Genomic DNA, 14,488 nt, shown 5'->3' with positions numbered 1-14,488 from the left:
GACTCCTTGATGCAACTATAACCAGGCTGCTTGTTTTGGAAAGTTGGTGAGAAAACAAAATAAGCATGGTCCTGAAGAGAGTGGAAGAAGATGACTGAGAGAGCAACTATCTTCAGAAAGGGAAGCGTCATATATCTCATAAGTTTAAGTTTTCCTCCGGAAGTATGGAAGAACAGGATTAAAGATAACTCGAATTGTGTTTACATTATGATTATTTCCATTAAAATAGCACCTGAGAGGTTATTCAAAACTCCTCTGAGAGGAGGGAGATTTTATTTAGAGTTTAAATTTTTATTCCATCAAAGTGATAAGAGAGATTTGGGTAAAATCTCTCGGGCAACACTTATTCATTTATTAATGCTTTCCATAATATGCTGTACTGATTAAAGAACCTCACATCATTCTGTATCCGCATAGATTTCCTTGCATGTTCAGTGTAAGTGACAAACTATGCCTACTTTGTGCATTTTAAATGTTATCTGCAGTATGCAATATTGCTATGACTGTTTTATACATATTTTTGCTAAATGTATACTTACCTATCTTAAATTTTGCTTATTGATATGGCTTAACTCCATTTGCATAGTTAGGTACTTTGATATAGATTTTGAGACTAGTATTTGGAGGCTTTTTCTGTTTTGTTCTAGACAGCTTACTTTATATCCCTGTAGCAGGCCTGTCTTTTCTTTTCCCATAGATAGCTGAAGGTAAGATGTTTATGGCTGGGTCATGTGGGAAATAGTCCATGTACAACTCATTTTGAGTAATGGAGCAGTTATCTTCATACTCAATAGTCTATATCTCCATTGGTTCAGAGGTTATATTTGTCCATGAGTAAAGTATAAAAGAAGTAGTTAGCTGTAGTCTGAAGTCAGCCAGAAATCATGGTAGATATGCACCTTCAGCCAGACTAATTATAAACTATTATATATTTAGTTAGACCAGTAATGCTCAACCCTTTTGATGGGTGGGCTGGATGGTCATTTCCTGGTCTGTCCACAGGCTGGATCAGTGGTCCAAATCTGGTGCCTGGGGTAGTCACAGTGGGACCCCATCTGGCCATGGGTGGGGGAGGGCATGGCCCAGCTGCAACCCAGCCCCACAGAGGGAAGGGGCCTGGCTTGGCCCCAACTTGCCTTGTGGGGCTTGGGATTTAAGAATTTGATGGCGGGGGGAGGGTTGCTCTATTAATGGCCACCACTCCCCCACTGCCAAATTTCCTAACTCATGGGGAGCCTTTCAAGATGGATAGCATGGATCTATGGGCTGCATTTGGCCTACAGGCTGAAAGCTAAATACCCTTGAGTTAGTCAATAAAGGTGCATATCTACTCTGCCTTCTGACTAACAGGTATAAACCAGGATGGAAAGCATCTGGTAGAAGGAAGTTGGATGAGGGGAATAAATGGCAAGAAAAAAAGAACTACAACTTCCTTTTCATTGGGGGATCAAAAGCAAGTGAGACAGAAGGTGCCCAAGTGATGATATGAGACATTATATCCTCCTAATGGTGTTCACGAATAGAGTGTCTCCAGAACCCATAGAGAAGAGAAAGCCTGTTTTTTTTCCATGATGTAACAATAAAGGTAGTTCAGGTTTTCATAGACAGAATTGTTGGTTATAGCAAATTTTGCACACTGATTGCCTTAATTATGGTATTAGAGTTGTGTGGAAGTATTGCAGGGCTGGCAGGAGGTTAGTTCTCTGTCAGCAGCCAGGGGGAAGGAGCTCTTGCGGAAACGCTACTTAGAGATGCTTGGTTGTCTATTCTGCTGCTGGTAAGACTAATGGACTTTAGTTACTCCTAAAGTATCTGGAACTAGGAGGCACGCATTGCTGAGGGAGAAGCTTGCCTCCTTAAAGGGACAGAGTGTGACCTCCAATGTTGTTGTTGTTGTTGTGTTATTGCCCAGGGGCTTATATTTACATTGTTAGTTGCTTGAACTGGTGGATCAGGCTGAGGCTATCGGGGAGGAGGAGGCCTTATTGGGGCACACTACAGTATGGAGGGTCCAGCATCAGTGAGGGCCCACAGACAGAGCTGCAGAGGGCCCAGTGATGACAGGAGGCTGAGCTAGATCAAGGCCTCAGAGGGACAATGTTTGAATACCACCTGCAAGGCATGGGGCATGGTAAAGGGGTCATTTTGGAGGCACACATCTAGCCCATAAGGCTTTGGGTGTCCTGAGAGGCCCTGACTTTGAGTGAGACCTTGCAAGGGATCCAAGATCAGCAGGATCTACTGGGGTTCAGCAGGACTGTGACCACATAAACTTGTGGGCAGCCTCACAATTTATTATTTCAGCCAACAAGACATGGCAGACAAGATTAGAAGGTGCCCACAGGCATGGTCACAGAGCCCTAGGGTCATCATGCCCATCTCTGGGGACCCCATGGCATGACAGGAAGATATAAAATCACATTATCAAGACTTCACCATTTCAGTCAAACACATCTGGCCAACCTGGGAAACATTTATTATAAGGAATTGTGATTGCATTGATCTAGATATTTTGTGAATGCTAGTTTGAGAGTGGCATGGTTTCTAGTGCATGAGAAATAACAGAACATGAAAAAGTTGATGAGAAGCTAATAGTGTATTATACAAAGAGAACAGAGATACAGAAATTCCATTAAGTTCAGAGAAAATCAATAAGTAATAGGAAAAAAGGGGAAGATAGACAAAAAGCTTCTAATGTTAGAGTGGAAACAATAAGTTTCAAGAAAAAAAACATAAGGGTAGGAAATGCATTTTAGTAAGATATGATAAAAGAAAAAAAGTGTAATTGTGATGTCCAGATTATTGAAAAGTCATAGACCTCTAAAGAAATACTTAAAAATAAAAGCAATAGATTAATTTGGTGGTTTTTACCCACATGTCTCAAGACCATTTACAAAGCTAGCTATCAGGATCTGAATTTTATAGTGTGGGAAACTGAGGCAGAGAAATTATCTTCTATTGGTGGATTCCAGAAGCAGAAAAGAATGAGGATTTAAAATAATAATTTTCAAAGTCCCAATGTACTTCATTTAAATTTTCAGATTAACTCATTGCCATAAGAAAATATAATATATTCACTTAATTTAATCAATGACATTTAATTAAAACAACTATGATTTCAACTTTCAGTTTTAGACAACTAAGTGCTAAGTTTTTGGATTTGTATCAAGGTTAAAGGAAAGCAGTGTCCAACTTCTCTCTCCTCTTCCTGGATTTGGTAAATAGTTCATGTGAACTAATGTGACCTCAACTTCTCTCCTGCTTTTGCCTAGTTCAGTGAATCTCCACTGGGGTTTATGGTCCCCTGGCATACCTTGAGATCCTTTCAAGGGTGCTTCAGGGTTTATTAGCACTTTTAGGAGTGAAAACTTAATTCATAAATTACACCTAGAGATTTCAAATAGGAATCTGTAGTGTTAAAAACAGCTGGACCTGTTGCAGTCTGTTTTTTTGCAACAGAAAAAAATAGCTCTATTTTTCTATAATCAGAAAATTAGTCACAACCAAGAGTTGACGTTTTCTGAGGGATACCTTGAGTCTAACAAAAGATGTCTTAATCTAGTTTAATCTATAGTTTTTACAAGCTGAATGCCAAAATTGGGGGTTCACAAAACCTTATAAAAGAAACCTGCCTCCTCATGCCTCCCCACAAAAAATTAGCTAACACTCATGAGAGAAAGAGAGAGAGTCTGTTTTTCTGAGTACTAGTAAGTAAAAATCATGGCTGGAGCAGTGCAGAATAATAATAGTAATAAAAAAAAATCTCTTTGGTTTGCAGAGATTAAAGTCAGGAGAGGAAATGAAAAGTGGAAGGAATGGATTAATCCTGTAGGTGGCTGTGATTAATTAGCTTTTAGATAAACTTTGTAATGTCATTTTAACAAAGAAAGAAAGAAGGAATTGGAGACAGCTGGCACTGCTTGCAATTTTCATGTGAAATTTCATCATAAAATGTATACCAGTTTCCCCAGTGGAGATTAATAATAATGCAAATTGCCTCTGAGATTTTCAGTTAAAGGTTTCTGGGGGTTATTTTTTGGAGTTGTCTCTTTCCCCTCTAAATTGAGTAGAAATACATAATTCTAATAATGCTTTTTTAGGGTGCCTTCTCTATCTAATCTTTTATGCAGATATAGATTTGTACACATTTGGGGCAGGAGCCACAATATAGATCAACAGCTTCCTTAACTGCCTTGTATACAAGTACATGACCAAAATGACACTATTATCAGTGTGTGTGTATGTGTGTGTGTGTGTGTGTGTACATAACACACACACACACACTGATACAATACATGTCAGTATAATACATGGCAGTAAAATTATATGGCGCCCTCCTTCTGAGAATCTCAGCATGCTTTCCAAGTATCATTGAGGCTGTGGGCACGTTCATTTGTAATAGTAAAAATGGCTGAGCATTTGGAGAGTGTACTTATGGGAATGTCTGCACATTCATAACCTTCTGGCTGGAGTGCTGCAAAGTCACCTCAAAGGTGCACTCCCCTCCAAAACTTAGCTCCTTTAATCTACTTTCATAAACAATCTGGCTGTGAGCTCTGCTTCATGTACTTGCTACTGAATACAGTCCTCTCCTTCTGGGCTGCAGTGCTGTTCATATGGTTCTTGAGCAGTGTTTGGAGAGGTCTCTAGTGTGTGCATCAGTGGGAGAGCAGGGTGGTAATCTTCTGGGCTTTTCAACTGTTGCTCTTCACAACACACTCCATGCATAGCTACTCCTGAAGCATCCCTGACCAATGCCAACTTCTTGAAAACTTCCACTGCATGAGATTCCTTAGTTTACCTGGGTAATGTATTCCATTGCCTTACTGCTCTGACAGTAAGGCCATTTTACCTGGTATCTTATCTAAACCATAGATTACTTTGCAGTCTAAACCAACTATGTGTCGCACCCTCTGCAGCAAGGGAGATACGTTGTTCACTCTCCTTATGTCAGCTTTTTAGATTTTGGAAGATTTCTATTATATCCCCTTTTACTTACCTTGTCTACCAGCTAAATGTGCTTAGTTCTCTCTACTTCTCCTTGTGTGGCTTTCCTTCTAAACCCATCATAATTTTTGTTGCCTGCCTTTAGATCCTTTCCTACTCTTCTACATTATTTTTTAAAATGCAGAACCCAAAACTTCATACCGTATTTTAGATAAGGCCCAATCAGTGCTGAGCAGAGTGATATCACCACCCGGGCACATCTACATGAGATGCTAAAGGCGCAGTAGACTAATTTTACTGCACGTTAGTGTGGCAGGCAAAACCTGCTAATGTGCTAATACATAGTAGATTTAGTCTACTGTGCATTAGCATCACAAAAAAGAATGCACCAGTGCTAACGCGCAGTAGTGCCGATTATGGTGCATTAAGTTAGTACCTATGATTATGCAACCTATGATTATAGGTACTAACTTAATGTACCATAATTACAGTACATTAATAACATGTAAACGTGCCCTCTGTGTCTTACACCAAATACTCCTAAACTACATTCCAAAACTGCATTCACTTTTTTTACAAATGCATTAAGTTGTTGACTCATATTTCCCTGATATTTTCATCTTGGAGGATAAAGAATTACATGGCTTAGGTATGCAAATGTAGATTCATATTTTTACCTATGACATCTGATTTATTTCATGCCTTCTTCTCATGAGAGATTGAACACCACCTAGAAGGAAAAGTGCTGCTACAGTGCTCAACTCTTTTATCTGCTCTTTTCCTGTAGGATCTCAGTTGCCTTAATAAAGCATTATACCTTGTATATGGACTGTGAGCACTTCATAGATTTATAGATGTTTGGGTTGGAAGAGACCTTAGCAGATCTTTGAGTCTGACCCCCGGCCCTGAGCCGGAAAGAGTGCTGGAGTTAGAGGACGCCAGCCAGGTGCATGTCTAGCCTCCTCTTAAAGACCCCCAAAGTAGGGGAGAGTACCACCTGCCTTGGAAGCCCATTCCATATTCGGGCAACCGTTACCATAAAGAAGTTCTTCCTGACATCTAACCTAAATCTGTTCTCCATTAGTTTATGGCCATTGTTCCTAGTTACTCCAAGGGGTGCCAAGTTAAACAGACGATCTCCTATTCCTTGTTGCCCCTCCTCCCCCACCGATTAATTTGTAGGTGGCCACAAAATCGCCTCTCAGCCTTCTCTTGTGGAGCCTGAAGAGATCCAGGGCCCTCAATCTCTCCTCAAAGGGCTTTGCCTGCAGGTCCCTAACCACACAAATGGCCCTCCTCTGAACCCTCTCAAGGTTGTCTACATCCCTCTTGAAGTGTGGTGCCCAAAACTGGATGCAGCACTCCAACTGCAGCCTCACCAGTGCTGCATAAGAGGGAAGTATCACCTCCCTGGACCTGTTTGTCATGCACCTACTAATGCATGATAAACTGTGGTTAGCTTTACTGATTGCTTCATCACATTGATGACTCATGTTCATCTTGGAGTCAACAGTGACTCCGAGATCCCTTTCCAGTGCTGTATTGCTGAGAAGGTCCTCTCCCGGCCTGTAAGCGTACAGGTGATTCCCTTTCCTTAGGTGCAGCACCTTGCATTTGTCCTTATTGAACTGCATCCTATTCTGTTCCACCTACTTTTCCAAGCTGTCCAGATCCACCTGGATTTGTTCCCTGCCCTCTGGTGTGTTAACTTTACCCCATCATTTGGTATCATCTGTGAATTTGGACAGAGTGCTTTCCATGGCCTTGTCCAAATCACTGATGAAACATTGAACAGCACCAGTTTAAGGACCAAACCTTTTGGGGCTCGACCACCCACATCTTTCCAGGTCAATATTGACCCATCTACCACCACTCTCTGGGTGCAACCCCTAAGCCCCATCTACCACCACTCTCTGGGTGCAACCCCTAAGCCAATTTGTCACCCACCTAACCATGTAATCTGTCACAACCGCTCAGTTTATCTGTGAGAATCGAATGATATACCATATCAAAGGCCTTATTAAAATCCAAGTGGATGACATCTACCTAAATTCCTGTATCTAAGCATTTTGTGACCTGGTCATAAAAAGAAACAAGGTTAGTGAGGAAGGGTCTACCTGCTATGAATCGTTGCTGGTTGCCCTTTAGCATTGGTTTCCCCACTGCAAATGTGATCCTTAATAATTTTTTTCAAAGGTTTTCCTGAGGCTAGAGGTGAGGCTCACTGGTCTATAGTTACCTAGATCCTCCTTTTTCCCCTTCTTGAAAATAGGGACCATATTGACCCTTTTCCAGTCCTCTGAGACCTGACCTGAGCATGAAGAGTGCTCAAATAGCTGTGCCAGTGGCTCTGCTATGATGCTGGCCAATTCCTTCATCCTTGGATGAAGATCATTGGGACCTGCTGACTTAAACACATCCAGCCCCTCCAAGTGTCTCTTCACTAAGTCAGTGCTAACAGTTGGTGAGATGGTTTTCTCTTTATGCCTGTCTATGATGCAATTGGGAGGTTTGTCCTGATTTAAGTTCAGGAATATAGAGGCAAAAAGATCAGCTTTGTCCCCTCTATCTGTCACTAATTGCCCTTGTTTGTCTTGTAGGCATGCTATGCCCCCCTGCACCTTCTTTTTGCTCCATATATACCTGAAGGGTTTTTTGTTGTCTTTAATTTTTGTTGCCAGCCTAAGTTCCATGTCTGCTTTGACCTTTCTGACTGCCTCTTTGCAAGTGTGGGCCAAGTAGGTATACTCCGCCTTGCTAGCTACCCCCTGCTTCCACAGCCTATATACCTCTTCTTTTTTTGCCCCTAGGCTTTCCTGGATTTCCCTGTTCAGCCAAGAATGTTTCTTGGCCCCTTTTCGCCTTTTCCTGCACAACGGGATTGTCTCCTTCTGTGCCTGTAGGATTGATCCCTTTAGGAATGACCACTCTGGACTCTTATTTCACCAATTCTCCTGTTCTTCAGTGCCTCACTAAATAATCTCCTAAGCACACTGAAGTTAGCATTTTTGAAGTCTAGTACTTCTGCCCTACTGGATATCTTTCCCACCATGTGCCAAATAGTAAATTCAATCAAGTGATGATCATTGTCCCCTAGGTTATCTTGTGTAAATAGATCCCCCACCAAATCATCCCCTTGGTATCCAGGACCAAATCCAGTAAGGTGTTTCCCCTACTGGGACCATATACCTCCTGTGTTAGGTGAAGTTCCTGTATGCAGGTTAAGAACCTATGTGAATAGTTGCATCTAGCTGACTGTTCCTCCCAACAGATGTCCGAGTAGTTTAGGTCACCCAAGACAACTATGTCCCTTGACTGTACGGCCTCTGAGAGCTGTCTGGAGAATTCCAGGTCCAACTCTTCCTCCTGATGTAGCAGCCTGTAGTAGACCCCCACTACCAAGTTCCTTTCCCCACAACCTCCTTGCATTCTGACCCACAGTACTTCAATTTGCCCCTCCTCTGGTGCCATCTTGATTATGGAAGATATATATTGCTCCTTAACATAGAAATCAACAGCTCCTCACACTTTTCTCCCTACTTTATCATGTCTGTACAGCCTATAGCCCTCAATGCTTACCACCCAATTGTGGGTAGGGTCCCACCAACCTTCAGTCAGCCCAACTAAATTGAAGTTCTTGTTTGCAAGCAGGAGTGTGAGTTCCTCCTGCTTGTTCCCCATGCTCCTACCATTAGTGTAAAGACATTTGACCCCCACAATGGGTGCCTTTGGTGCCCCCCTGTCCTGATGCCTGTTGGGCCCCTTAGTACTTATGTGGGCTGTTCCAGCACATGGCTCATGGTTTGTTGATCCTAGGTTCTCTCTGTCGTCTGCATCTACATCCCCCAGTGAACCTAGTTTAAAGCCTTGCATAGGAAATCAGCCAACCTGTAAGAGAATAGACTCTTACCTTTTGAAGAGAGATGAAGACCATCACATCCCAGGGTGCCCCTTTCGTGTAAGTGTGGATCGTGGTCAGAGAAGTCAAAACCTGCTTGATGACACCAACTCCGGAGCTCCAGGTTGACTTCTTTGATGCAGGTGTTGTGATGCTGACCATGACTGCTGACTGGGAGGATCAACAAGTAGACCACCTACATCCCTGTCTTCCTAAGCATGGCCTGCAGAGACCTGTAGTCACTCATGATACAGTTTGGACTACTTCTGGCCACATCATTTGTGTCCACATGGATGAGGACTATGGGATAGTAGTCAGAGGGCTGGATGAGGCCAGGAATCCTTGCAGTGATGTCCCAAATCTGGGCTCCAGGCAAGCAACACACATCCCGTACCATGGGATCTGGGTGACAGATGGGTCCCTCCATTCCTCTCAGGAGGGTATCACCCACAATGATGACTCGGCATCTCTTCCTCTGGCTGCCCAGATGACCCTCAGCCTGCATGGTGGTGTCTGTGGCTTCTTCCATTGCACTCTTCTCCAGTGCTGCTAGGGTCTCATATCTGTTCCCCAGTTGCACTGGGGAAGCTTTCTCAACAGCACAATATCTGGCTCTGGAGATGACCATTTTCCATTCCTCTGCATCAGGTCCTGTGATAGCTGTGTTAGCTCTCCATCAGATGACTGATCCTGCAGAGAATTAAAGTACCCGTCAATTGCATCCTCTGCAGTCCTGATCCCCCACAGTCTGCTAACTTCTGCCTGGAGTTTACTCACCTGCTCCTCCAGGGCCTCAAACAGAGCATACATGGGACAGGTGAAGGGACTTCTGCCCTGCCTTCCCCATCACCTTCAGGCCCCAGAGGCCCCACCAGACAACCCCCACTTCTTAAAATCTCCATACCTTTAATTATCTCTTATCTTCTGACTAAAGTAATCAACCCTAAATATTCTATTTGGTGATGCTAAAAATCATTGGCAAAATCATAAGCATTTATACAGAAAGAAGTCAGAGACTCTGGCCATATCTATTCTTCAGTTCAATTCAAACATTGTATTTCAGTCTCTGTTCTGTTTGCCTTGAAAACAGTTCTTGAAATCAGAAATATAACAATAACATAAATATTTTAGGATGTAACTGATGTCATTAACATAGTGTTTTTGAAGCTATATTGAGTGTCTGATTTGTATCATCCAGCACTCAAACACATAGTTTCTTCTAGATTCTTAAAGCGTCATTTTCATTCAGTCAAGATCATACATTTTATTTCAAACTTCACACAAACTTTCAGAGAATGTCATTTGTGAGAACACCCTTGTCAAGATAGTTCTGATGAGTTAGACATATATTCACTATACATCCATAATGCACTGTTTAGAAGCTCAAATTGGTTGTTTTCTATGTTGTTTCTTCCTTGTTAGAGCAAGTGTAAATGTTAGAGCTTTATGCCAAAGAAGTAAGTAGATCTTATAGTTACAAAATAATTACTGGGGAAAGTAAAGCTTTTGGTGTATGACTATTAAACTATATTACTATAAAATTTCAGTATTGTACATGCACAGCATGCAGTGTTAGCAAGGAAGAATAGGAGTTGTCTATAATGTAAATGCTATGCTACCTTACCACTTTGCTGAATATATCAGAAGCCACATTTTGGGATGTGGGAGGCAGTCTGTGAGGCAGTGATTGCCTCCTACTTCACATCTGTACAATGGGACCTTGCCTTTGCTTCAGTGCTATTGTGATGGAAATAATAGTGAGTGGTATTAGCATCTGCTCCAAGCTGCCTTAAATCCACTGCAAGGCCATGTTGCAGCAAAACCTCTTGTTCTATGGGTGTGCAAAGCATTTCTTTCAAATCATGTTCCCACTCAACCCAAACCTGAAATGGTAGGAAGAAATGCAGTGGTCAGCAGAGAGATTAATGAATCTATGTAGAATATACTCCTCCAACTCCCAGTCAGCTAGTAAATGCACCTCCTTTCTATGCCTTAGCAATCACATATCTCTTCCTTTTCTCTCCTGTCCTCCTCCACAAAAGTAACATATCCTATGACTATTTCTTGATACTGAATAGAGATTTATTTCCCAGTCTGGTGACTACTTGAATGCTCTACAAGCACCATAGAGGAGGCACTGGTAACTGTTTCTACCACCTGCCCCTCACCCCAGCTTCCTCCCAGCCAGGGAAAAGATTCCTTCCAGCAGTTGCAGCAATTGTACAATAAGCTGGTTGGGCTTCTGGTGGAAGAATAGTTTCTCTAGTAACTGCTTGCTGGTAAGCAAAGCACAAGCAAATTTCAGTGTAATAGATGGCATGGCCAAGATGCACCAGGAAAGATGGGATAGTGTATTTTCTGGAAGTTCCAGACATTTCCTAACTCCTTGCGACAGGAACCCTTGCCCTTTTACTGGGAGAAGGCTGTGGGATAAAAAGAACCTGCAAGGCCCCTTAAAAGCAGGATGTTGTGGCTCAAAAGGATGAGGGCTTACAGGAGGAAAATAAAGCTGGATGGACAGACCAAAATGCCATGAGTGAGAAGCCCAGGCTGACAAACATCTAGGAGCCTGGAAATGCAACAGCCCTGCTGCATATGAATTAAAAATAAGCAGAAACTGGAGACAAAGAAATGTCAGCTGTCAGGGTTGAAGAGACTAATGGGAAATGCTTGTGACTGGTCAAAGCAATAGGGCCAAGTGATAGGTCTGGCTGGCCGGAAGAGGAGGAGCTGGCTAATAGAACAGGCTTGCCCTGGCTGGGAAGGATGAAGAGCTCCCAGGCAGGCCACTGTGGACCCTGTTGGTACAGGAAGGGGAGCCCTGGTGTGCAAGGATGTTTTCATTCTCAGAGTTGATACAGAAGGATGAATGTTAGAGTTTATATTGCTCTTTGTTTTGTGAGCACGAGGAGGAGCTGTGTTTTTTATTGTGGTTAGGCTAGTAGCAACCACAGGACCAGAAGCAGTTGTGAGGGGAAACTCCCTCACAGGGGAGGCCATTTTCAGCACCTGATTTTAGGGCAGGCACCTAAAATCAACCTGTGTGTTGTAACTCCATTTAGGCCTGACACTAGAGAGAGGGTAGAACAAATGATGTGAAGGCTGACAAGGCTTAAAGCCCCAGCAGAGCGACTGCTGCCAAGAAGCTAAGGCCAGAATTAGGGGGTCTAGGGCCGAACGTAGCAGCCAGAGGTAAGTAGGCCAAGATCAAGAGGGTCAAGGTCAAGACAGAGACAAAGGACTGAGCCAGGTGCCTCACAGGGGCAATCTCAGCAGATTGAGACCTGGGAGGTATGAGTGCACCTATGGGGGATGCAAGATGCTGCTGGTAAAGCCCCTGGGGCAATTTAGGACTAGTTGGTCCACAGCTAGAGCTTGTCAAGCTTGGTGTGACTTGCTGTTCTAGTAAAAGAAGCCCAGAGTAAGACTGCACTGAAATAAAAATACTACCTCAAGATTCAGGGTGCCTCCTGTAGTAGTATTTATCCTGTCAAGTCATGGCAGAAGAGACCCTGGGCAGCCAGAAGGAGGAGCTGGAGTGATGTAGGTTAGCTAGCTGCTGGGGTCATCTCCATTGCCTGTCAGGGCTGGCCCTGTTCCATGATTCACTGAGAAGATGCTCCTTTTTGAACCCAAAGGATGAATCTCAGCCTACTTAGAAATGTACTTGCAAAGTTGCCTAGAACCAGAATAAGAAGCAGCCTGGTGGTCAGCGAGCTAGACCAGGGGTTGTCAACTGGGGGTACGTGTACCCCAGAACTACCTGAGAAGGCCCTAGGGGTATGTACAAACAGATGGGGATGGAGTGCCACCATGCACCATCCTGCACTGCCGCACGGGTGCTGCTGGACCCAAGGGGTTGGTGAAGTTTACATGTGGCAGCTACTGCCACTCCACATTTGGCTGCACGCCACCCGCTATCCCTCCCCCGACAATCCATGTCCGGCCGCAGGGGGTACACTGATCCAAAAAGGTTGAAAACCTCTGAGCTATACTGTCAGCTCAGATTAGAGAGTTAGGTACTGTTGGAGTAGCTAACACTCTAATCATCATAAAAATCATGTACAGAAGGAGAAACTAAGGTGGAAATGTTAAATTATTTTTACAGTTTCTCAATTGTTTCAATTTCAAACTAGATTACAGGGGGTCTGAGTTTGCAATTCTAGTCTGTAACAACAGCATTTTAGTTAGCTTTAGCCAAGATTGTTTTGTATCTATGAACTGATTGTCCAACAAAAATTAGAAGCATAATTGCTCTCCCATAGTGTGAACATGAATAACAAATGCAGAAGAAACAACTTCAGTCAGAGATTATATATAATCTTCATTAACTTCTGACCAGTGCATTTATCCTGACATACTTTAACTTGAAATCCCTGCATATCATAATTCTTAGCTAGTCTTTGTCTTTTTGGTAATGTATGTATTTGATCCACACATGCTGTATGGATTATGAAGAACTGTTAACTGAAGACCAGCCTAAGATCAATAATGCGTATCCTGTTTTTAATAAACCAAAACATTTCAGAAAATATTTGGGTGTCTAAATTCACTTTATTCAATTTCTGTAAAATTGTAAGTGGCCAGAAAAGTGCTTCTTTTATTTGTCATTGTTTTCTTAATTTGTTCCTGTTTCTTTTATTATCTTAATTTGAAAGAAATGCCTGTCTTGTTTTATATAAACTGTTTTATATAAACTGCTTTGCCAGACAGTTTAGGTGTGAGATGACAGTTATTTTGCTACTTACCTCTCTGCTGCCCAGAGACAAACAGCATTAGAATGCAATTATTTTTTGGAGATATGCTACTTAGAACAGTTTGACTTTTCCAAACTTTACATTTGGTAGTTTGTTTTCCACATGTTAGTCTTTCATTTATGAAACTTTATGAAGCCTTATCCAGGGCAACAGAAGAATAATTAACCCTACTGAATTAAAATTACAAACTAACAAGAGGAGTATATGCATTATTAAAACTGTTTTTTCCCCCACTGTGTTTCACATACCCCTTTAAATCTGTTTCACCTTTAATTATACATTGCATATTCTCTCTCTCTTGGGTATATTTAGATACCAGGCATATACTATGCTATAAAAAATTCTAAAAAGGAATAAAGCAAGGGAGTGTGGCTTTGAATCTGAATACAGCTGCCTTACACCAGAGGCAATACTTTAGTATAGCAGTGAAATCAATGTATTTAATTAGTGTCAATATAAGATTATAGATTTATTTATGCTAGGTCATAAAAAATGCTGTATAATATGGGAGACCCAGAAATTAGTACTTTACCCTACAGAGTCTATAGTTACATGTTCAGAACAGTTTCAGGAACTGCCCTTTTGCTTTGCTTTTCCTATTGTTTTTGTATTAAAAAAAGAATGCCAAACATCCTTCTGAAACATTTACATGTGTTTTGACCAAGTTTGTGACTCATGATTTACTATAAAAACCCAAACTAATCTTTCGTTAGAAACTGTGGCCGCTGCAGAATAACAAGTACTCTGATTCTGATAGTGTCATGACAAGCTCAAATCTACTGTGGTTAATTTCTCTTCACCAGTAATTATGTGTGGATTGGAGCTATTTGAACAGGGCACTTATATATTGAGAAGAAATTTGGCTGAGTAAAATAAGATTTTGTGC

The 14,488-nt window shown here is 42.1% G+C and overlaps 1 long non-coding RNA gene and 1 pseudogene across 1 annotated transcript in view; one reads left to right on the top strand and one right to left on the bottom strand.

Moving 5' to 3' along the window:
* LOC149864378 (uncharacterized) overlaps positions 1-14,488 on the top strand; it is a 150,083-nt gene that overhangs the window by 126,380 nt on the left and 9,215 nt on the right. The window lies entirely within an intron of this gene.
* LOC149864379 (uncharacterized) lies at positions 6-14,187 on the bottom strand (annotated as a pseudogene).

The sequence above is a fragment of the Crocodylus siamensis genome, chromosome 5 (genome assembly GCF_052110815.1).
Source record: "Crocodylus siamensis isolate JL-2025a chromosome 5, ASM5211081v1, whole genome shotgun sequence".
NCBI lineage: Eukaryota > Metazoa > Chordata > Crocodylia > Crocodylidae > Crocodylus > Crocodylus siamensis.
The sequence above is the reverse complement of the archived record's forward strand: the minus strand, read 5'-3'. Positions and strand labels throughout refer to the sequence as shown.